This window comes from Carcharodon carcharias, chromosome 4 (genome assembly GCF_017639515.1).
Source record: "Carcharodon carcharias isolate sCarCar2 chromosome 4, sCarCar2.pri, whole genome shotgun sequence".
Classification (NCBI taxonomy): Eukaryota; Metazoa; Chordata; class Chondrichthyes; order Lamniformes; family Lamnidae; genus Carcharodon; species Carcharodon carcharias.
In genome coordinates, this window is record NC_054470.1 from 97829798 (window position 1) to 97855957 (window position 26160).

A 26160-nucleotide genomic window follows, 5' to 3' on the forward strand; every position below is an offset into this window, starting at 1 on the left:
GTCTTAAATACACTCAATGACCTGGCCTCCACAGTCTTCTGTGGCAATGAATTCCATAGATTCACCACTCTCTGGCTAAAGAAGTTTCTCCTCATCTCTGTTCTAAAAGGTCTTCCCTTTACTCTGAGGCTCTGCCCTCGAGTCCTAGTCTCTCCTACTAATGGAAACATCTTCCCCACGTCCACTCTATCCAGGCCTTTCAGTATTCTGTAAATTTCAATCAGATCCCCCCCCATATCCTTCTAAATTCCATTGAGTATAGACCCAAGGTCCTCAAACGTTCCTCATATGTTAAGCCTTTCATTCCTGGGATCATTCTCGTGAACCTCCTCTGGACCCTCTCCAGGGCCAGCACATCCTTCCTGAGATACGGGGCCCAAAATTGCTCACAATATTCTAAATGTGGTCTGACCAGAGTCTTATAAAGCCTCAGCAGCACATCCATGTTTTTATGTTCTAGTCCTCTCGAAATAAATGCCAACATTGCATTTGCCTTCCTAACTATCGACTCAACCTGCAAGTTAACCTTAAGAGGATCCTGGACTAAGGCTCCCAAGTCCCTTTGCACTCCAGATTTCTGAATTCTCTCCCCATTTAGAAAATACTCCATGCCTCTATTCTTCCTACCAAAGTGCATGACCTCACACTTCCCCACGTTATATTCCATCTGCCACTTCTTTGCCCATTTTCCTAACCTGTTCAAATCTTTCTGCAGCCTCCCCGCCTCCTCAATACTACCTGTCCCTCCACCTATCTTTGTATCATCTGCAAACTTATCCAGGATGCCCTCAGTTCCTTCATCTAGATCATTAATGTATAAAGTGAAAAGTTGTGGTCCCAACACTGACCCCTGCGGAACTCCACTAGTCACCAGCCGCTATCCTGAGAAGGACCCCCTTATCCCCACTCTCTGCTTCCTGCCAGACAGCCAGTCTTCTATCCATGCTAGTACCTTGCCCCTAACACCATGGGCTCTTAACTTACTGAGCAGCCTCCTGTGTGGCACCTTGTCGAAGGCCTCCTGGAAGTCCAAGTAGATAACATCCATTGGCTCTCCTTTGTCTAACCTACTCGTTACCTCCTCAAAGAATTCTAACAGATTTGTCAGGCATGACCTCCCCTTGATGAAATCATGCCAATGCATGATGGCCGCCGATGCTTGTTTGTGCACATGCAGAATCCTTTGACATAGTTTGCAGGAGACAGAAATCCACCCACATTAACGGCGTCAGCTTCTTTTTGGCCGTCTTCAGACTTTTAATGATGAATCTTATTTTATTGTCCATGTATCCCCAAAATGATTTATATCACAAAAAAGACACAACCAGCTGGACCTCTGAGCTAATTAAATGGCCGGTCTGAAATTTCAAGCAATTCCACACTTCCTGAGCCCCGTAGTGAATGGGCAGTCGGGGCAAGGCCATTTCTCTGCCTTGGTCTCTCCTGCTTTCTCTCTCTCAGCCACAAGATTCCACCTTTAATAAATTTCTAAAAATACATCGAAGTGATGTGTCGTTTTAATTGGGGGTTAGGGTTGAGGATAGCTGATCAAAGTAGGTCCCATTTGTCCCTTGCTCTTTCCAGCCCATATGGGATGTGCTGTGGATGGAGGGCATTGTGAAAAATGTTAACTTGATGCTGCCAGCGCTGTAATATTTACAATTCCAGGGCCAGTGACGACTGCGTATGTACCCTGCTGTACATTGCCCCCTATAAAGATGATGGACATGCATACAACTGAGCATGTGCAGTATTGGCAGCAAACACAGCCTTTTTACAAAAATCAGTGGTGGTTTCATGTCACCATTTTGTTTAAATATTCCAGATTTATTAATTAAAATTAAATTCCACTAGCTTCCGTGGTAGAAATTGTCCCCAGAGAATTAACATCTCTGGACATCTCTGGACTCTGGATTATTAGTCTAGTGAATTTACCACTGCACCACCATCTCCCTTCTTGCCCAAATTGCTCAATGTTAGGGGTTGCCAACTTTGACTGAATGTATTCCTGGAGGTTTCACATGAGTGGTCTGGTCAAATAACTTTCTTTTTAATCACATCTCCAATATTTTTGGAACTAATGTACAAAAATGATTATAATTTTTATTGAGCACATTATTTTAAATGCCCCTGTGATTTTATTTTTTTGCCTGATTGCTCACATCTATGTCTAGGAGATTGATGTTTAATTCTTGGATACCCCTTGAGGGTTGGCAACCCAATCACTGACTCCATTACCTTTCCTGTTAATCCACAAGGAGACACTAGGTTGACCCAGTGCCATCATCCCTCCCTTTCAAATCTAATAGAAGTGCCCCTTTTTCTGGAGGTGGTGGCGTAGTGGTATTGTCACTGGACCGGTAATCTGGAGATCCAGGGTAATGCTCTGGGGACCAGAGTTCAAATCGGCAGATAGTGGAATTCAATAAAAATCTGGAATCAAATATCTAATGATGACCATGAAACCATTGTCGAATGTTGTAATTCACTAATTCCCTGAATGCCATTCTCACCTGGTCTGGTCTACATGTGAATCAAGATCCGCAGTAATGTGGTTGACTCTTAAATGCCCTCTGAAATGGCCCCGTAAGCCACTCGGTTGTATCAAACCCCTAAAATGCCAATAAAAATGAATGAAACTGGACAGACGACCAGGCATTGGCCTTGGCATCAGAAACGACAACAGCAAACCCAGCCCTGCTGACCCTGCAGAGTCCTCCTTACTAACACTTGGGCTAAGTTCCAGGACATCACTGCAGTCCATGAGTTCCTCAGGGCATGTCCTGGGCCTAACCATCTTCAGCTCCTTTATCAATGACCTTCCTCCTGTCATAAGGTCAATAGTGGGGATGTTCGCTAATGATTGCACAATGTTCAGCACCATTTGCAACTCCTCAGACATTGAAGCAGTCCATGTGCAAATGCAGCAAGACCTGGACAATATCCAGGCTTGGGCTCACAAGTGGCAAGTAATATTTGTGCCACACAAATGCCAGGCAATGACCATCTCCAACAAGAGAGAATCTAACCATCACCCCCTTGACATTCAATGGCATTACCATCGCTGAATCCCCCAATGTCAACATCTTGGGGGTTAGCACTGACCAGAAATTCAACTGGAATAGCCATATAAATAGTGTGGCTACCAGAACACATTCAGAGGCTAGGAATCCTGTGGTAAGTAACTCACCTCCTGAACCTCCAAAGCCTGTCCGCCATCTACAAGGCACATGTCAGGAGTGTGATGAAATACACTCCACTTGCCTGGATGAGTACAGCTCCAACAACACTCAAGAAGTTTGACACTATCCAGGACAAAGCAGCTCACTTGACTGGCACCCCTTCTACAAACGTTCACTCCTCCGCCACTCTCGCACAGTAGCAGCAGTGTATACCATCCACAAGATGCACTGCAGAAACTCACCAAGGTTTCTGAGGCAGCACCTTCCAAACCCACAACCGCTGTCATCTAGAAGGACAAGGGCAGCAGACAGATGGGAACACCACTACCTGAAAGTTCCCCTCCAAGCCACTCAGCATCCTGACTTTGAAATATATCATCATTCCTTTACTGTCGCTGGGTCATCATCCTGGATCTCCCTCCATAACTGCATCGTGGGTATACTTACACCCTTGGGCTGCAGCGGTTCAAGGAGGCAGCTCACCACCACTTCTCAAGGGCAATTAGAGATGGGCAATAAATGCTGACCTAGCCAGCAACACCAAATCCCGTAAATGAATGTAAAAAAACTCAAATAATAAAAAGAGGAACAAAACTTTATTCAATTGACTATTGGTGTTATTCATCATATCTACTACGCACTCTGGTCCCTGCAATGCCCACTGTTTGTGGAAGGCCTCGTCACGCTCCTTTGTTACATACCAGAATAGGCACATAATGAAAAGGTAACTACAGCTTATTTTTTTCACCCCCATTTATCTTCTTATATCTGCCCCAGCCACCCATCCGTTCCCCTCTCATCTTTCCCTTGGCCCCCTACCGCCGCCCCCCCAAAAACCAAAAACAAGTTTGGGGAGCTCATGGACTTCTTTCTCATGAGGATTCAGATCATCTATTTAGCTGCGCCTGACAAATTCATCTTCCCCTTGCTCACCAAGCCAAACATACCCAAGGTTCTACCCTGCCTTAGACCAACAAACTTATAACTTCCGAATGTTTTCCTGCTATCTTCCATCGTGTTACCACCTCTACTTCTGAAAGTTGCTGCCTCTTCAAAAGCTCACCCTAATTGACCCCTCTGCCCTTGCAAACTATTGCCCCATCTCCAATCTCCCATTCCTCTCCAAAGTTCTTCAGCATGTTCCTCATCCTTAATCCTTGTCCTTATCTCCTGATACCCCAAATTTGCACCTCATCTGGACCACAACTGTTGGGTATATGCAACCATACAATACCAAGTCTTAGTGTATGAAGCTGACATTAGCACCTCAATACATCAGCTGAATATCCCCAGCCTTCTGGTGACGAAAATGGAGGTGAGGGGCTGGAAAAATTGGGGGAAGTCACTGCTCCCTGATGCATTCCCATCACTGGGGATGATGCCCAGGAGCAGACTGGGAAGCAGATCACCTACCCCCTGTACAGAGAAGGACAGGCAATTTAAATAGTTAAGGGTGATTTTGCAGCACCGTCAGCATTTTGTTGGCAAATGGTGAGCTGCTAGCTCATTGGAGGCAGCCCCCCTACAGCAGTCTAAGGAGCCATTGGAGCTGGAGGCTCCAGCTCCCAAAGAACGGTAGCAGAATTCCCATCCACAAATTCAATGTTCCAATTGGAGGGGTTTCTCTCCGATCCAAAGGACTTGCCTCTTTCCCCTAAAATATTTAATTATCCTTATGCTTCCGAGGGTGTCTCCATTTTGAGGCCCTCTTGCGTTCTCAAACCTGTCTCAGCATTGCCTACCTCCCCCAGTGGGGTTGCCAAGGCTTTAGAGCTGCCGACCCTGTGATTGGGCTGGCAGCATCAGAGTCCCACTCACCATCCCTAATTGGACAACAAGAGCAGGGTGACCAATTAGGAGGCCACTAATTGCTGGCTTTCAGCAAGTACAGGCTCAGGACTCCTATTTGGTTCTGGCATCAAGGTCCAGAGGCCCATGGGAAAACCCAATCCGATTTGTCAGTTTATCAGTGTTTCACTGAGGTTGGAGGTGACCAGCAGCAACCAACCAAATTGTTTTGACAGCTTGATTGCAGGTTGTCAATACAAACCAGATTAGGACTGAAGGCTATTAGAACCAATCAGATTGATTGGAAGCTTGGTCTGGAGGTTGTCAGATCCAATCAGTTGAAATTGTTGATTGAACATGAACCTGAGGCTGTAAATTTCAAGTGATTTGATGATTTTTATGAGTTGCAACTATAGAAATGTTTATTTTCTGTTTATCCCAAAAGCAGTTATCCATAACAAAAATAAATTGAAATTAAATTGCTAAAATCTATTCATTGTCCTCAAAGCAGTTTTCTACATCATTCCCAGCTGTGAAAATGTATTTTATTCAAGACTGGATGAAGCTACCTTTTCTGAGATAATGATCTGAACAATCCTGTCACCACAGTTATAGAATTGATAAGGTTTGGAAATTAAGTGGATTGGAAGTATAATGATCTTTGCCAAATCTAAAAATTAAACTGAGATTTACACTCAAAATTATGCTCAGAATTTTAAGGTGTTCCAAAATGCTGGAAAATAAATTAAACCAAGGGCAAGGTTTTTTTGGATGGCGCTCGAAGAATTAATGGGGAACACATGCCCGCAATACCAGCTGCCCCACACCCATTTAATATTTGGTGGTGTGTTAATTAGCTCAGGGTGAGACCTCCGCCCCTATCTGGGGAGGAAGCCCCATCTTGAGACCTGCCAACTAATTGAATGGCTTCTAGTTCTGTAATCCTAGGAGTGCCAGGTTCAAGCGATGGCCACTGCTGGGACTAGAGGCAGTCCCCAACAAAAGGAGGTTATGGGACAGATAAGTCCAGGGTATTGGTAGGGCCTGGCTGGCAGACACCAGCGAAGAGATTGAGGGAGTTGGGGGGCTGGGTTTGAGAGGCTAGGGGAGGGTTAAAAGAGGGTTTCCTCTTGGAGGAGTGCCTCTGATGGGCACAGGGGACCCTCAAAGGAGGTTCCCACTCCTTTGCCCCAAAAAGAACACACAGTTATGGTTGCCGGTCTTCACGCTCGGCATGGGCTTCCTCCTGCCGTGAGTTAAATGGCAACAGGGGCAGGGTGAGACAGCTAAATGGGCATTAATTGGATAATTGAGGAGCTAAATAGGTCCAAGGGCAAGCGGGCCGCGAAACAGCTCCATCACCCCGTGTAGAATGGGAGACAGGTCAGGATGGGCGGGTAGGCTGCACACAGGCCACGTGATGCATTTTACGAGCCTTCAAACCAGCCGGTGAGGGACCATAAAATTCCACCACAAGTGTTAAAAATCAAAATAGTCAGTGGGGTGGCAGGTACCAGGAAAATGAATCTCACCTATTGAGCTGTCAAATTCCTCGGGTGATTTAAAACTGACTTTCGGTGTGCCATGTGAATGATCAAAGTTAAAGGGTTTATGGATGAGTTGTGTCCCACAGGTTTACCTCCTTGTATCATAAGGCTGTTTGCTTTTTTGGACTGTTTGCCAGTTTTTTGAAGATATTAGTCAGCTTTGGTAGCTTCCAAGTTTGGTGCAACAAGTTCATCAATATCTGAAAAAGATATCCAAGTTAATATTTCATCAATTGCTGATGCAGCAGCATGAGAAAGACGAAGTTTCAGTGAGATTGGTTGGCTCACAATGTGACTGACTTCTGGGTGGGGATGTTGAAAAATCCATGGAATTGGACGTCATACTTATCCTGAATGTTGGTGTATAAGATACATATTGTAAATTGTTTTATCTTTCTGAACTTGTAAAGTTTGTTTTTGTTTGTTCAAAACCTGTGGAATCTTGTGGCTTTATTCCAAAGGCAGGTGTCTTGGATCTACTTTAAACAAAACATTATTGGTCCCTAACTAGATCTCCTCCCACATTCCAGGGCCTGGCCAAGGAACCAAACTGACATCAAGCCTGTTATCAAGGCTGCCTACTTCAACCTCTTGAAACATTGCCAACTAATTCCCCATCTCAGACCCAATGCCATTGAAACCCTAATCCATGCTTTTGTTACTTCTGTACTTGACTTTTCCAACACTTTCCATATTGGCTTATTTAGCTCTACCTTAGATAAACTGTAACTCATTCTAAATTCCACCAGCCAAATATTATCCTGTACAAAGTCCTGCCAAGTTATCACTCCAATCTTTGCCAACTTCTATTCATTTTCATTGTTCAACTCATTGATTTTGAAATCCTCATCTTGATGTTTAAATTCTCCCAAGGCTTCACCCCTCCCTACCTTTGTAACTTTCTCTAATCCTGTATCTCTGTTCCTGTTTGCTCATCCTATCCTCCATTCTAATATTGATGGGTAACACTTCAGCCATCTCTCCCCCACCTTTCAATGACTCCCTTCCTAAATCACTTGGCCTTGCCATCATCTCTCCCCATCATTAAATGTCCTCGTAAAAGCTAGTAGTTCAACTATACATTTAATCACTTCTCCTAAGCCTTACCCCATTCCTACTTGAGAATGATGATCAAAGATGAAGCATTTTCTTAATAGTTACTATACAAATTAAATTTATTGTTGCTAAACTGATAAAATATCTAGAAAGATAGAGCAGTAATAAAAACAATCAAATGGGTCGAAATCATGTGTGATAAAATTGCTTATGGACACTTAACAAGTTTATATGAAATTTGTCTATTAAACAAACATGCTACAGATTCATAAGCAAATAGTGCATAGTGCACTTCACCACAGAATTTAAGATCATAAATGAAACAAAATAAAATTAAAATGCAAAATTATAGAGACAAATGCTAAATATACTTCCCTCTCAATCTGTGATCAATCTGCTGCATTATACAAATGCTTAGTTTTGAAATAAGGGGAGCAATTAAACACAGCATGTAACTGATAATCAACACTGATAACGGTACATTTGATTAGTATATGAGGATAAGAAGATCAGAAATAAGAGCTGGAGGAGGCCATTTGGCTCTTTGAGCTTGCTTTGCCACTCAACAATATTATAGCTGACCTTCTACCTCAATTCCACCTTTTTACATTATCCCCATAATCCTTAATTCCCTTAGTACCCAAAAATGTATTGACCTCTGCCTTGAATATTCTCAGCAGCTGAGCATTCACAGCTCTTTTGGATACAGAATTCCAAAAGTTCACAACACTTTGAGTGAAGAACGTTTCCTCATCTCAGTCCTAATGGCCAACCCTTTATTACCTCCAGCACTGATGGCGGGCAGAGGTTTTTTTTTGCCCCTTTTAGCAAGTCTGTTTGTTTTAAACAGTATATCTCAAAAACTAATGGATGGATTTAAACAAAACTTGGCACACAGATAGAGAATACGGCACTAGGAAGAACTGCTTAGATTTTGTTGAAGATGTGGATCCGGATCCTGGAATTTTTTAAAGGATCCATTCGCATTGGGTGATAGGGCGAATTGATGTTTATCTTAGAATGTTGCAGATTATTCCATTTAGAATGTGTTGGTTGTTTTAGAATGTTGTGGATTGTATCAGCTGTGGTGGTACAATTTGTCACAGCTGTCAAAATGTCAGCAGATTTTTCAAAGCAGGCTATTGGATGTGGATTGGCCTGAAGATGAAGATTGGTGAGATGAAAGCTCTAAATGAAAATATTTTTTTACAGAGCATTAATGAGGCAGGGAAAAGCCTCAAGGAAGAATTGCGTAATTGTAACAACATCGAGTTAACACAGCAGGGTGGAGGTTTGCTCTATTCACTTGTTCTGAAATTGTGACCCAGTGTTTTAGAGTCCTCAGCCCGAGAAACATTTTCTCATAGTCTACCCTGTCAAGACCCTCAGGAAATTTTATATGCTTCAATTAAACTAGCTCTTCTAATCTCCAGGGAATATAGACCTAGATTATTCAATCTCTCCTCATAGGACAATCTCCTTATCTCAGGAACCAGACAAGTGAACCTTCATGGCACTCTCTGTAGGGCATGTTCTTCCTTAGGTAAGGAGAACAAACTCACAATACTCCAGGTGTGGTTTCACCAATCCCTGATAGTAGTGTGAGAGTAAAGCTAACATATCATATGCCTTCCAATTGCTTGCTCTAGCTGCATGTTAACTTACTGTGATTTATGTACAAGGGCACCCAAGTTCCTTTAAATTAAAACATTAACCAGTCACTTAGCATTCAAAAAACATTTTAAAAAAATCCTACCAGATTGGATAACTTTGCATGTTGCCACATTATGTTATGTCTGCCGTGTTCTTGCCAATTCATTCAACCTGTTTATATCCCTCTGCAGCCTCTTTGCATCCTCCTCACCACTTACTTTCCCACCTAACTCTGTATTGACAGCAAACTTGGATATGTTGCACACAGTCCCATCATCTAAGTCATTAATATAGACTGTAAATAGACTGTAATTGATCCTTGTGGTACCCAGCTACAGCCTACCAATCTGTAAGTATCCCATTTATATTCCTACTCTCTGCTTTCTGTCAATTAACCAAAGATCAACAATGCTAATTATTACCCTCAAATCTCAAGAGTCCTAAGCAGGGGTAGGGTGGGTTGAGATGCTGCTAGATTCTGCTTCTATTATGTAAACATATAATTCTCATGTCAGCTGCTCTCCTAAATATGAACAGTGAGAGTTGCAAGAAACTTATGTCAGCATAACCGCAAGAATAAATAGATATACGAATGTGCTGTGGGGTTACAACCACATGTTCCATTCGAGCAAAAGTGGAGAGCCAGATCTGTGTTAGCACTTTGAGCTCTTGGACTGTGGTGCTACAGAATTGAACTTGCACATGCTTTGCTAAATTATTAATCATGGCAGCTTTCAGCAGAGAATTCTGCATTATGGCCTGCTTTCTGTGTAAAAAGGATAGTTTCTCTGATCCACCTCAGTGAAGAAGGCAGGCAGAGTTTCAGAGATAAAAACAAAAAAACTGCAGATGCTGGAAATCCAAAACAAAAACAAAAACAGAATTACCTGGAAAAACTCAGCAGGTCTGGCAGCATCGGCGGAGAAGAAAAGAGTTGACGTTTCGAGTCCTCATGACCCTTCGACAGAACTTGAGTTCGAGTCCAAGAAAGAGTTGAAATATAAGCTGGTTTAAGGTGTGTGTGTGGGGGGCGGAGAGAGAGAGAGAGAGAGAAGTGGAGTGGGGGTGTGGTTGTAGAGACAAACCAAGCAGTGATAGAAGCAGATCATCATAAGATGTCAACAACAATAGTACAAAAGAACTCATAGGTGTTAAAGTTAAAGTTGGTGATATTATCTAAACGAATGTGCTAATTAAGAATGGATGGTAGGGCACTCAAGGTATAGTTCTAGTGGGGGTGGGGAGAGCATAAAAGATGTAAAAAAAAAATCTGCTTCTATCACTGCTTGTTTGTCCCTACAACCACACCCCCACTCCACCTCTCTCTCTCTCTCTCTCTCTCTCTCCGCCCCCCCACACACACACCTTAAACCAGCTTATATTTCAACTCTTTCTTGGACTCGAACTCAAGTTCTGTCGAAGGGTCATGAGGACTCGAAACGTCAACTCTTTTCTTCTCCGCCGATGCTGCCAGACCTGCTGAGTTTTTCCAGGTAATTCTGTTTTTGTTTTTGTTTTGGATTTCCAGCATCCGCAGTTTTTTTGTTTTTATCTCTGTGTTTAATTGACTGCCACTGCTCTTCAAGAAATGCCTACCTCCTTGAAGAAGTTCTGTTCCTCTCTGCGACAAGATTTCCGTATCTCTCTGTTGTCTTGCTCACCTTCCTTGCTTTCCATTTCCCTCCTAGTGTTTGACAAGGTGTTTACTAAAACCCGCTTTCACAGCCATATCTCCTTTCTCAGTGACTGTCTCCGTCTCCGACTTACCCCACGTGGATTTCAACTGAAATTCCACCCCTCATGTTTCCAACCCACCCAGGATTACAGGTATCTCCGGGACATAAAACGTTTCTCGGACTGCTGTTCCCGTCACATTCTGAAATCCACACTCAGTGCCATGCGCCGCCATATGAACACACTCGACCTCTCCCTCCAGCAGCACTGCCGTACCCTTTTTCAAAGCTGCGCGTGCCCCAAGTTTCATTTTATCCTTTGGCTCATCCGACGCCTGAACAAGAAACTTTTTCTCTTTCTTTCAAGTGCTAAGGAACGCAAGGTCCAACAACTCATCGACACCAACACCCATCTAGGACCCTCCACCCCTGCCTGTCCCTCCGTCCCCACCCTTTCTTCCAATCCCAACCCCAGCCGTGTATTCACTATACCCCCTGACCTTCCCCTCTCCGATGCTGACCGTTCAGTGCTCAGCAAAGGACTTAGTTTCATACCCTTACGCCCTCACCTCAATGAACTCTTCTTCCGCCGTCTTCGTCTCCGGGCTCACTTCTTTGGGCAAGAGTCCTCTCCCAGTTCAACGGATCCTTTTACCCATCTCCAATATTCTCCCTCCACCTGGACCCCTCCCTCTGGATTCTTACCTTCTCTCGATCTTTTCATCGAGAACTGTCGGCGCGACATTAGTCGTCTCAATTTCTCTGCTCCTCTCACCCATTCTAACCTGTCTCTCTCTGAACTTACTGCACTCCATTCTCTCAGGTCCAACCCTGACATTGTCATCAAACCCGCTGACAAGGGTGGTGCTGTTGTTGTCTGGCACACTGACCTCTACCTCGCGGAGGCTGAGCGTCAACTCACAGACACTTCCTCCTACCTCTCCCAGGACCATGACCCCACCACTGAACATCAAGCCATTGTTTCCAGAACTGTCACTGACCTCATCTCCTCTGGGGATCTCCCTCCCACAGCTTCCAACCTGATAGTCGCCCAACCTCGGACGGCCCGCTTCTATCTCCTACCCAAAATCCACAAACAGAACTGCCCCGGTAGACCGATCGTCTCAGCTTGCTCCTGCCCCACAGAACTCACTTCTCATTATCTTGACTCCCTTCTCTCCCCTTGTCCAGTCCCTTCCCACCTGCATCCGTGATTCCTCTGACACCTTACGTCACATCAACAATTTGCAGTTCCCTGGCCCCAACCGCTTCCTCTTCACCATGGACGTCCAATCCCTCTACACCTCCATCCCCCACCAGGATGGTCTGAGGGCCCTTAGCTTCTTCCTCCAACAGAGGCCCGAACAATCCCCGTCCACCACTACTCTCCTCCGTCTGGCTGAACTTGTTCTCACGCTGAACAATTTCTCCTTCAACTCCTCTCACTTCCTCCAAATAAAAGGTGTGGCTATGGGTACCCCCATGGGCCCCAACTATGCCTGTCTCTTTATGGGGTATGTGGAACATTCCTTGTTCCAGTCCTACTCCGGCCCCCTTCCACAACTCTTTCTCCGTTACATCGATGATTACTTCGGTGCCGCTTCATGCTGTCGTCGGGACTTGGAAAAATTTATTAATTTTGCTTCCAATCTCCACCCCTCCGTCATTTTCACGTGGTCCATCTCCGACACTTCCCTTCCCTTCCTTGACCTCTCTGTCTCAATCTCTGGTGATAGACTGTCCACCAATATCCATTACAAACCCACCGACTCCCACAGCTATCTCGACTACAGCTCCTCACACCCCGCTTCCTGTAAGGACTCCATCCCATTCTCTCAGTTCCTTCGCCTCCGTCGCATCTGTTCCGATGATGCTACATTCAAAAACAGTTCCTCTGACATGTCCTCCTTCTTCCTTAACCGAGGTTTTCCACCCACGGTCGTTGACAGGGCCCTCAACCGTGTCCGGCCCATCTCCCGCGCATCCGCCCTCACGCCTTCTCCTCCCTCCCAGAAACATGATAGGGTCCCCCTTGTCCTCACTTATCACCCCACCAGCCTCCGCATTCAAAGGATCATCCTCCGCCATTTCCGCCAACTCCAGCATGATGCCACCACCAAACACATCTTCCCTTCACCCCCCCTATCGGCATTCCGTTGGGATCGCTCCCTCCGGGACACCCTGGTCCACTCCTCCATCACCCCCTACTCCTCAACCCCCTCCTATGGCACCACCCCATGCCCATGCAAAAGAAGCAACACCTGCCCCTTCACTTCCTCTCTCCTCACCGTCCAAGGGCCCAAACACTCCTTTCAAGTGAAGCAGCATTTCACTTGCATTTCCCCCAACTTAGTCTACTGCATTCGTTGCTCCCAATGTGGTCTCCTCTACATTGGAGAGACCAAACGTAAACTGGGCGACCGCTTTGCAGAACACCTGCGGTCTGTCCGCAAGAATGACCCAAACCTCCCTGTCGCTTGCCATTTTAACACTCCACCCTGCTCTCTTGCCCACATGTCTGTCCTTGGCTTGCTGCATTGTTCCAGTGAAGCCCAATGCAAACTGGAGGAACAACACCTCATCTTCCGACTAGGCACTTTACAGCCATCCGGACTGAATATTGAATTCAACAACTTTAGGTCATGAGCTCCCTCCCCCATCCCCACCCCCTTTCTGTTACCCCCTTCCTTTTCTTTTTTTTCCAATAAATTATATAGATTTTCCTTTTCCCACCTATTTCCATTATAAAGGGAAAAAAAAAATTTTTTTTCTTTTTACATCTTTTATGCTCTCCCCACCCCCATTAGAGCTATACCTTGAGTGCCCTACCATCCATTCTTAATTAGCACATTCGTTTAGATAATATCACCAACTTTAACTTTAACACCTATGTGTTCTTTTGTACTATTGTTGTTGACATCTTTTGATGATCTGCTTCTATCACTGCTTGTTTGTCCCTACAACCACCCCCCCACTCCACCTCTCTCTCTCTCTCTCTCCACCCCCCCACACACACACCTTAAACCAGCTTATATTTCAACTCTTTCTTGGACTCGAACTCAAGTTCTGTCGAAGGGTCATGAGGACTTGAAACGTCAACTCTTTCCTTCTCCGCCGATGCTGCCAGACCTGCTGAGTTTTTCCAGGCAGAGTTTCAGTCCTGAGAGATCATGAATAAAAGCCGGAGAAGGAACTGGACACACTGCAGAGCCCAGCTGGAGACTGTCATCTGTCACCAAATATAACAGGGGACTATGGTACGATGAATTACATAATTGCAAATGTAAAAGCATCCTTTGTTTCTGCTGATTTTTGATGGCTCTAATTACTACAGCTGTGCACTGTACAAGATGGGTGAGTAAATTTGCTTCTTGCCAAATTTTATTAACTAGATTTGGGTACTGAAATTTTAAACATCTTCGTCTCCTCATAAATGAAATCTCAAAGCCCCATTGACATACATGCCGAACAATGGGATAGGTTCCCCTGGACAGGTTAGTGGTGGAGAGTTACACGTGTTGGGTAGCAGTAGGTCCAGGAAAAGCAGCAATAATGGCCTTGAGGTCGCAAAATGAAAGCAAAGGGCTTACACCGAGTCCCTTTCCCTCCTGCTTGCCCCGCACTTCCTGCTGTAGAACTTGGCCTCTATAGAAATGAATAAATGTCATGACCAGCCTGAACAGAGCTCCTGTCACCAGCTTGACACAACCTATGGACAGCTGATTGGGAGACTCCACAAAGATGCCCCACTGAGCCCTGGAAAGATCCGGAGGCAGAGAATTTCAGAGCCACTGGCATGGGGTGTCCACCCACACAGTCAGAGATGATCTCAGGCCCAATCATCTGACAAATAAAAACCATGGTCTCCCTCGAGAGGTGGAACCTCTTTCGGCATTGCACCTCGGGCATGTTGAAGTAGCTGCATCACTGCCTGTAAACCCCGGCAGCAGGATAGTGGTGTCTTCTGCGGCCCCTTCCGCCTTGGACTACTTGCTGGCCCTCCGCCCCGTGTGTCTGCGCCTCTACTCCCACAGGTCACTCCCTTGGAAGCTGCAGAGGGACACCTGGCCTCCTCTCTCTTCTGCCCCTCTCTTCCTCCTCAGAGAAGCTGCCACCAACGGAGACCACAATCCCCATTACCAGGGTAAAAGAAGGCTGTTTGATAGCTGGAAGTGTCAGCATGATCAAAATCCCCTGGAGCCTTGGAGACACCAATGAGCCCTGCAATGCAGCCTGGAAATGCTAAGAATGAAGCCCTGAACAGAGACGAAGCTGCCAGGTACCAATAAGCAACCAGCAGCAAACTATCTTCCATACTTCTCACTACTCACACTGGCAATGCTGCAGAACCTTTTCATCCTGTCCACGGATGAGGTTTTGCAAAATGTCGGCTGCCCGTTTTGCCTGTACGACGAGCGTGAAATCGCACGGGCAACATGAAATCTTGGTCAATTGCCTTTTTAATGGCCTTAAGTGGCATTTTAATTGATGGTGGGCATGTCCGTGACATCCGCACACGCCCACCAACCAAAGTATTACAAGAGTGCAGGATGACATCGGGACGCTCGCCCGACGTCATCTCGTGCGATTTTACACCCTATTGGGTCAGGCATGCGCCCACCCGATCAGCGTAAAATTCAGCCCATAGTCTTCAAGTCCCACCTGATTTTACTGCAGTCAGTGGAGAATAAAATTCGGCAGGGTGTAAAATCAGCATTCCACACGACCCCATGGTTTAATCCCTTGAAATCTCTCCCCTCTCACTGACCCTGGATATTTCCTCCTCCCACTATTTAAAACACTGCTTTTATATTGAGCACGCACACTAATGTTACCCATTCCCTGCTAGAAACATTTCTTCCTTGCAGATGGTTTTAGTGACTTTCTAAGAACCAGTGTTTTTGGGAACTTTGGTGCAGTGATAACTCTCTCGCCTCTAAGTCAACAGGTTGTAGGTTGAAGCTCTGCTCAAAACTAGAGAAATGATCTAGGCTGACACTTCAGTGCAGTACTAAGGAACTTCCACATTGTTGAAAATGCTGGATCTCCAATCAAACATTGAAGCAATGATCTTTTTACCTGTTCCAGTGGATGTGAAATATCCCATGAAGAACAGTGAGTTCTTTTGGTTCCCTGCTTGACATTGCTTCCTCAAACGCCACAACCAAAAAGCAGAATAACTGCTCACTTATTTTATTTACTGTTTATTAGACTGTGTTGCGCCAAATTGGCTGTAACGTTTTCAAGATTAATATCTTCAAGATTAACCAATTGGTTGTAAAGCTCTTTGGACTGTTCTAGGAATGTGCTAGATGCAAGTTCTTCCTTTCTTGTTAAGAGCTGCCTGGCCTTTGCTCAGGCCTTTGCAACTGATTTAGAAAGCAACCATTCACCCTGTATCCTTTTTGGGCCTGATAAACACCTCATTTCAGTGATAAAATAACAAACTTGGATGGCAGCCACCTAATGCCTGGCATGATTAGTTATTTGGTATCATAGGTGCTACCACTATATTTGTTTTTATTCATTCTCGGGACGTGGGCTTCGCTAGCTGGGCAATCCTAGCATTGAGTCAACCATGTTATCTATCTCATCTGTACAGTTTTGAGTTCTCAAAACAATTGTTGCAAATTTGCCACACATACCGGTACACGCTCCGATGAAAATATTTATAATTCCTGTCCATTATTTTTCTGTCCTGCTCTGGAGGCAGAACGGTTTCTCAAATTTGACGAGCCTTAGAAAAATTTATAAAGGCTAGATTAGAATATTTTCTTATTGTGAAACATTTGATGGATGCAGATTCTCATGTAATATTGATAAGAGTCACAATCAGACATGAAAGTCTGAAGGGGAGGTCGGGCCTGACTTTAGTTTCTTATTACTCAATCCCAGATGGCAAATGAAATCACAATTCCTAATTCTATTGCACCTGTCAAACTGTGTTTATGCTACAATAGTTCCTTCTATTATTTGATTTATTCATTCTACATTTGACTGAAGGAATTTAACAGCTTATTCCATTCACAGTCACTGTGGGACCTATCTGGTTACAAATAGTGTAGAAACCTAAGCAATAGGATTGGCATTTCATTGCTACAGTATCAGCAAGGGCTGGCAGGATGACTACTTTAGTACTTAATTACCTGACCTTCCACACAGGCCTGATTTCAGGCACGAAATTGGTATTGGTATGAAACTCATGGATTGCATGACGGAATTTTTATGGCAGCTTAATACCAGGGTATAGGGGAAGATAGGTTAATGTTTCATGTGGGAGGGGTAGCCCCAGTCTTTCTTTTAGGGTTTTTAAGCATTTATATTATTAGTTTTACTTTGCAGTCCATTCCATTTTCCTTCTCCTTCTCCTCCCCAGCCCAAAGAAGTACCTGTAGAATATTTGTACGCACACAAGATTGCAATGCGGATACAGCATTATTACTCACATCATTCCTTTTTTGGAAACATACAGCTAACTGGAAGTTATCAGGTATTGAATGAGTACTATCCTCACAAAAAAATTGTAAAATCTGTTTTTATTCGTTCATAAGCACACAAACAGGAATGTAAGTCACATCGATTGAGGCATGGTAACAAATACGGCCAGCATAACGACAATTAGACATGCCCCTTCTGACTTTTTTTTCTCTCTGTCTAGAGCACAGACATTTTCCATTAAGGTAGATGAATAAATTTCCATTTGGTCTTCATTGAATTTCAGGCCTGTCTGCTCTGCCTCTGCGAAAGCCATGTCAATGTGGCGGTAGGCCCCAGGGAACACTGGTAAGATTCCTGAGTTCCTTTAATGGACGGAGAAGATTTTGTAGTAGCCTTCTCTTCCTTCAGGGCAGACATTCATACTTTCCTGCAGCAGGCCTTGGACTGAGCCGAGGTTTTTAATGGGTGCTTTGGATTCCCATCTTTCTAGCCCTTTAGGATCTCCCCACCACTTTTTTTTGTGCTACTGTAGTATCCCCTCTGCATCTCCATTAGGGTTTCCTCAGTTGCACTGTCATGCTCCCTTTTAATGATGGGAATCCTGCTGGGAACCCATTGTGCATTTTTGATGAGCCTCAACTCACAAAAATGGATTGACACTGGGGCAGAGGGAATGAGTGCCAGAACTCCATCCTGAAGAGTAGAATTCCCCTCTTATATTTGGGTTTCATTGTATAGTGTTATTACATCCAAATAGATGTGGTCAATTATTCTTGCACTTTTCTCCAAAGGATGCTTCACAATGGAGCTAACTCCATATTGGTGGTTTATTTGGGCTTCTTCTCTGCCTCGTAGCCCTATAAACAATATAGAGTAACGAAAAACTACAAATCTCAGCTGGATAAGAACAAATATAGGTTTCTGTTCCTCATTCCAAGACGCACTGACCTGCCAAAAGCAACACAGACAAAATGTTTGCTAGTTTGTATGTATTGAATTGGAGGCCCATAATCATTGTCAAATCATTTATACAACATGAAGATTCTCTTATGAAGTGCACCTTAATTACTTCTCTGGATTATGATGTGGTGGTGCCCAATCCACAGTTTGTAGGCCGAGTATAGCCTTTTGGAGACAGCATTTGCCCACCGTACCCTTACATTATGTTGCTTGAAGAACAGTTCCTGATTCAACTAATTCCATTCCTTTCTCAACCATGCTGATGTTCACTAGACGAGCAGCTTGCGGTTTCCATAGGTATAAAAGCAGATCAATGCAGCAAATTACTGCATTCGCAGATGCTCTGGCAAACTATAGACAGAAGTACTTCAAACTGCTACTATTTAGCTGCAGTGTGAGCCAGCCCATGAGAGTGCACAAGGGACAGAGTAGAACTAGAACCAGACAGACTCGTCATCTATCCCTCTTTTTTTAAAAAAGAAAAAAAATTAGTACATTAGTAAACCAACAATAATCAAATTCGTTGATTTACTACTGTTGTGAAAATGTACACACAATCACATAATACAATCACATTCAACAAAGCAAACAACAAGTTGAGCTGTATTGTCAAACATAAGTCAAGTACAGTCTCTAGACAGACCACATCTTGAGTACTGTGTAGTAAGACATTGATGACCTGGAGGCCGTGCCAAGAGAAACCACAAGACCGATTCCTGATGTTAGTGGTCAGAAATATTAGGAAAGACTGGAGAAGCTTGCATGTTTTAGTCTAGAAAGTAGGTGTCTCAGAGTTGATCTTAAAGAAGTATACAAAATAGTTAATGGTACGCAAAAGGTTAATTTTTAAAAATTCATTTACGGGATGTGGGCATCTCTGGCGAGGCCCACATTTATTACCCATTCCTAGTTGCCTTTGAGAAGGTGGTGGTCAGCTGCCTTCTTGAATCCCTGCAGTCTCTGTGTTGTAGGTGTTCCCACAGTGTGGTTGGGAAGAGAGTTCCAGGATTTTGACTCAGCAACAAGTGAAGGAACAGTGATATATTTCCAAGTTAGGATGGTGAGTGGCTTGGAGGGGAACTTCCAAGTGGTGGTGTTCCCTTGTATCTGCTGTCCTTGTCCTTCTAGATGGTAGTGATTCATGGGTTTAGAAAGTGCTGCCTCAGGAGCCTTGGTGAGTTTCTGCAGTGCATCTTGTAGATGGTACACACTGCTGCTACTGTGCGAGAGTGGCAGAGGAGTGAATGTTTGTAGAAGGGGTGCCAATCAAGTGAGCTGCTTTGTCCTGGATGGTGTCAAACTTCTTGATTGTTGTTGGAGCTGCACTCATCCAGGCAAGTGGAGAGAATTCCATCACACTCCTGACTTGTGCCTTGTAGGTGGTGGACAGGCTTTAGGGAGTCAGGAGGTGAGTTACTTACCGCAGGATTCCTAGCCTCTGACCTGCTCTTGTAGCCACAGTTCAGTTTCTGGTCAATAGTGAGAATAGAAAAAAGGGATTCAAACCAATAAATGACAAGTTTATAATAATAATAAAAACAAAAAATGCTGGAAAAGCTCAGCAGGTCTGACAGCATGTGGAGAGAGAGACAGAGTTAATGTTTCGAGTCTGTATGACCCTTCTTCAGAGCAAAATGACAAATTTACTCTGATACCAGACGGAGGATTGTTCTTCGCACAAGTTATACTTGACACAAGAAACAGACTCCTGGATAGATTAGTGCGAATATAAAGTGCTTCTGGATGAATGAATTGAGAGGGGCAGAATGGCTAACCTTAGACATGATTTTCTTGCAATCTTGAAAATATGAACCCAAAATATCCCCAATATTCTGAAATAAAAGAGCAGCTTCACTTATTCAATTACTATGGATGGGAAAGGGTCGGGTCAGCAATTAAAATATTAGGGTTGGGCAATCCAGCCCCATTCCTGCCCCTTTAAATTTTAAAGTGCAATATTCACTGTGCAGATGAGGCTCCCTCAAAAGGAATAAAGGGGCCTGATGACATCAGCACTGCCTCCATTTGAATTTCCATCTTTGAGGAAGATGGTTTGTTGAGCCCTCCTTGTGCATTAGGAAGAGCAGGAATATTCCCCATAGGCCACTCAAGAAAGCTTTCCGCCTCCTCCAGGCCCAATGTCCTGCCTCCCCACGGCTCTCCCAATTGCCGCACTCCCCTTAAGATTTCCAACATTACCCCCACACCCAACCCCCATTTTGCCAACTTCCCCCACCCTCCCAAATGCCAGAGACTTTCCATAAGGGCCTCTTTGGCAGGAGGTGGAGCTTCTGTATGTTAATAAGCTCTGTGTTCAGATGAGAAGGACCTCTGCATCTCCGGCCTTGCTGTTATTCTTCATCTGTTTTCAGCCTCCCCTGCATTCTCCCTGTCGTATGCTGTATGTTCAGTAGGCCTCACGAAGAGGTTCTGAGTCTTGTATGGTTGAACATTAGGTGTTTATTGATAACACATATCTATGTACATTTATTAAGTGTATAGCCCAAGCTATGACCGAACTCCAGGCTTGCTTCTGCACAGGTCTCTGTCCAATTCACAACTGACCGTAGTCTCAGGTCATGTGTATATTCACATCACATTGTGGGCGGTACTGTTTCCCAGTCCCATATTAACCCTTGCTATGCTAGATACATACCCCTATACTACACCTCCCCTAAGCCTTTACCCAACATATTTACATTGCAAATGTGCTACCCCTTCTTCCCCCTTCCAAGTCTCTGACTTTATAAATTCAGATAGTCTGGAGACTTGACCATTTTTCCAGATCGCATTCTGGTCACATTCGAAGAAGTGGTAGGCCCTGTTGATTCGGAGTTTGAGTTGTAGTCTGTGTTTCTGGCACTTGGTTGTCTTCTTCTGACATGTTTTTCCTGTTCCTCGGAGTTGAACTTCTCTTTGTCAACTCCCCAACTGTTCTGCTTGGGGACCATCGGCTTGTCCCATTCTTTCTGGAGAGAGTATTCACTCTGTTCATTCGTGGTACGAACCTGTTTTTTCTTTTTCTGTGTGATCCACCATGATCTTTGTGCGAGTTGAAGATGTCTCTCCCTGTCGTTTGGATGTTCCTCATCAGCAGGCTCATCTTGCAGTCAGTCATTTATCGCGACACTGTGTTCTTCTGTGTGTCTCCGTGCTTCACTGAGATGTTCTCTGGCGAGTTGATGGTCGCTAGTTCCTTGCTCCAGCATCATCTTGCAGTTTTGTGCGTTGGCTGGAGTTTGCAGTGTGTGTGCCCTGCTGTTTACCAGTAATGTGACAGCAATTGTTGGAGCCTGGGGTTGAGACTCATTCTTCTGTTGCTGATCATTTTCCTGTGTGTCTTCCACTTGAGGTACAGTGGTAATATCTAAAGATTTGGCTGGTCTGCTGCCTGCAAAGAAATTGGACAAACTAGCTCTGTGAACAGTGAAAACAATTCAGAGCTGAGTCCCAGATTAACTCTTGCTATGCCAGATACCCTTATACTATACTCCCTGCCTCCCATTAATATTGGATCAGTATGTCCGTGTCCTGATAATATATTAAGTTACATAGCATTTCATAATATATCCTCTGACTCTGTGATTAGATAGACATATTGTGTGTCAATTGCAAAAGTAATATCTCTGAGTCAGATTTTGTGGGTTGTGGCATGGTGTGAAAAGTTAAACCAAGGTCGTCTGAGATTAAACCAGACTATTTGCAACCTTGGTGTCATATATGACTCCAAGTTGAACTCCGACCACATATTTGCACCATCACTAAGGCCGCCTCTTTCCACCTCTGTAACATTGCCCGACTTTGTCCCTGTCTTAGCTCATCCGCTGTTGAAACCCTCATTCATGCCTTTGTTATCTCTAGATTCGACTATTCCCACACATTCATGGCTGGTCTCCCACTTAAGGTGACCCAAAGCTCCGCTGCCCCCATCCTGACCTGCAGCAAATCCAGTTCCCCTATCACCTTTGTGCTTGCTGACCTACATTGCCTGGCGGTCAAGTAATGTCTTGATTTTAAAATTTTCATCCATGTTTTCAAATCCCTCCAGGAGATTGTGCCTCCCTATTCTTGTAATCTCCTATAACCCCACAACTGTTCGAGATACCTGTGCTCATCTAATCTGGCTTCTTGATTTTAATCTTTTCATCTTTGGGGGCTGTGGCTTCAGTTTCCTGGATCCTGACCTCTGGAATCCCCTCCCCCAACCTCTCTGTCTCTCTATTTCACTTCCATCCTTTAAGATACTTCTTAAACCCTATGTCTTTGACTAAGTTTTTAGTCATCTGACCTAATATCTCCTTTACGTAACTTGGTGGCATATTTTGTTTTAAAAAGCTCCTGTAAAGTACCTTGGGACATTTTATAATGTGAAAAGGTGCTCCATAGATAAAGGTTGCTGTTGCCCTCATTTGCCTCTTTTATTAATTCATGTGGGTAGTAAAGCAAAAATACAAAAAGCAAAAACAAATATAAGTTTTGCTTTTAACAAATACAAGTCGTTGTTTTTGTTGTGAATTCCAACTAAGGTCCAGTTGAATTTCTCAAGTGTATGCCACTTTTTAAAAGGCAGGGTATCTCTCTTGGCGTCCTATCAACATTTATTTCTCAACCAACAGCATTTCAACAGATTACTTGGTCATTTATCTCATTGCTGTATGCAAATCGGCTGCCACGTTTACCTACTTTATAACAGCGACTACACTTCAGAAAGTACCTCGCAGGCTGGAAAGTTCTTTGGGACATTCTGAGATTGTGAAGAGAACTATATAAATGCAAGCTATTTCTTCCTTCTTAATGTGTATTCCTGAGTTCCACTTTTGGCAATTGTGTTTTGATGTGTGGTGACTGTTGTCATGTAAGCAGATACTATATGATCATTTTACTGCATTTGCAGCCTACCCTGCTCCACTGTGTTCATTCTGAAGATAGTCACATTACACAAATACACAATGCAATGCCTGTATTTGGAAAACTGAAGTAATATAACCTCGATCTGCTGCTGTTTGTTCTGAATGTACCTAGCTGTCAATTGTGTAATGGCCTGAGACTAATATATTGAAGTTTGGTCAGAAATACTGAGCACATGGAGCAGATGAGATTAGAGTAGATCTGACGTCAAACTGCTGAAGACACTGGGATTTTATTAACTGTTAAAAAAATGCTTGACTTTATATTCAGGAAGATCAGGGGAGGGAGTGGTGTAATGATATTGTCACTGGATTGTAATCTAGAGACCCAGGGTAATGCTCTGAGGACCTGGGTTCAAATCCCACCACAGCAGAGGGTGGAATTTGAATTCAATAAAAAAAATCTGGAATTAAAAGTCTAATGATGACCATGAAACCATTGCCAATTGTTGTAAAAATCCATCTAATGTCCTTTAGGGAAGGAAATCTGCTGGTCTGGCCTACATGTGACTCCAGACCCACAGCAATATGGTTGACTCTTATACGCCCTCTAAAAAATGGTCAATTAGAGATGGGAAATAAATTTTTCTTTCATGGGATGTAGGCATCACTGGCAATACCAGCATTTGTTGCCCATCCCTAATTGCCCTTGAACCGAGTGGCTTGCTAGGCCATTCCAGAGGGCAGTTGCTGTGAGTCTGGCGTCACAAGGCAGATAAGGATGGCCGATTTCCTACCCAGGAGGGCATTAGTAAACCAGATGGGTTTTACAACAATTGGTGATAGCTTCATGGTCACCATTACTGAGACTAGTGTTAGAATGCAAATTTATTAATTGAATTTAAATTCCACTAGCTGCCATGGTGGAATTTGGACTCATGTCCCTATTGCATTAGCCTAGGTATCTGGATAAGTAGTCCAGTGACATTACCGCTACGCCACTATCTCCCCTGAGGTTAGAGCTGGGGAAAGGAACACTTTCCAGTTTGGGCATCAAGCACTTTCAGGTCAACTATTGCATGATGTGATGTAAAACCTCCACACTACCTGTAGCACATTGTAAGAGCTGAACATTTGTTGATCTTGCCCCCGATGCTGCCCTCTCTGTTGAGAAAGTATAAATAAAGTCTTCAACATGGCTGCAAACAGTTGAGTCTGTGTATGTCATTCTCAGCCCAGTACACATCACTACCACAGCATTACAGTTCAAATTCAACCTCGGAGAAGCACCTCCTATTGCACAAAAGTGGCATATTTTCAATTCCCAGTGCAGCCATCCTGTGACCATGCTTTAACTATACATAAAAGATTCAGAATGTAAAATTGACATTTATGAACGAGTGTACTTTAAGATTCATGCCTAATGCCAGTTTTCAAATGACCAACCGCGCAATACCTTTTAGTTTTTCCCATGTATGCTGACAATGAACACAAGGCAATTCAGTACCTACATTATAAATGATCTTGCTTGGTGTTGCTCATCAGTACTCTGGATATATAATGCATACGCAGAAAAGCTTAGAAGCTATAACACAGAACAGGGCCATTCAACACAACCAGTCTATTTTAGTACCTACCCTCCATGCAAATAGTCCTAATGACATTAATCCAGCCTGTTCCTATATCACTTGCTTTTTCTTTTATCCATCTTTGCAATCTAAACTTGCCTCTACCTCAAACATTAATCCCCAAAGTGATTTCCACAGCCTCACAATTCTTTGTAAAAACGTTTCTCTTGCTTGCTCAAAATCTTTTACATTTAATCTTATCCCAGCATGAATCATATGACAAACAGATGTGTCATCGAGAAAGTCATCAGCCTGCTTATTGCAATTCAGGTGCTTGGACAGATATGGGAGGTGCCCTTTAGTACTCACCAGCAGGAGTCTCTAGGATAATTACAGTGTTCTACATTCTATTGAACATGGAGCAGGAGCAAGGACTAGGAATTCAGGAGGAAGAAGCTTTTCAGCACATCTCATCAGGTGAGGTTGCCAATGAAGAGCAGGAAAGCTAGCAGAAAGAAAATGGAGGTGGGGATGCCAATCGAGACCAACCAATCATGTTGCTACTATGGATGCCAAGGATGTTCTAATAACTTGAAAGTTACATTGGATCAAAATAACTATCATTCTGACACCTTCTCCAACCCCCACTTACACAAGCAGTCCTGTGGCTACCACCCTCTGGATGTTGGAATCATGAGGGCCGTGCCAAGGACTGCTCCACCTACACCTGGGGCAGACCTGGCAAATGGGAGAGGAGGTAGAATGTTGGATACTGATTGAGGTGAGGGAGGGATGGGCAAGGGTATGAGATGCAAATGCTTTGGGAGAAGTTTGCACATTCATCCTTCCTATTGCCATTGTTTGTTTGTCTCCTGGCCCTGTGGGACATTGCTCCTACTTCTGTGAAAAAGCAGCTTGCAATAGATCAGGGATGTCTTGTAAGCCCATAATCAGTGTATTGTCATCCTGTTTAAAGTGGCAGAAACATTGGCATCCATAGTTTACCTGGCTGTCTGGAGGGCCTACAGAAACTGTTATCTTTCCAGCTCCAAAGAACAGACTATTCTATCCATGGAAGATATCCTTACATTGACCTAAAGGATGTTTTACAGATGTATGAGGTGGACTCTATTGTCTGTGATATTTCGGAAAGGGTGCAGGACTGCCAGTACCTTGCACATTTGCTGCTTACCCTCTGTCTCTCACCTTTTTAATGATAATCCATCGTGTGGTCAGCATCTCTGTACAGTTGAGCAGTGCTTGGAGAGCCTACAATGCGGTTCTCTCTCGATTCTGAAGAAGGGTCATGGACCTGAAATGTTAACTCTGTTTCTCTCCACAGATGCTGCCTGACCTGTTCAGTATTTCCAGCATTTTCTGTTTTTATTTCAGATTATCCACAGCTGTCCATGCTACTGCGCTCTGTTCATGTTATTTTTAACATGCAA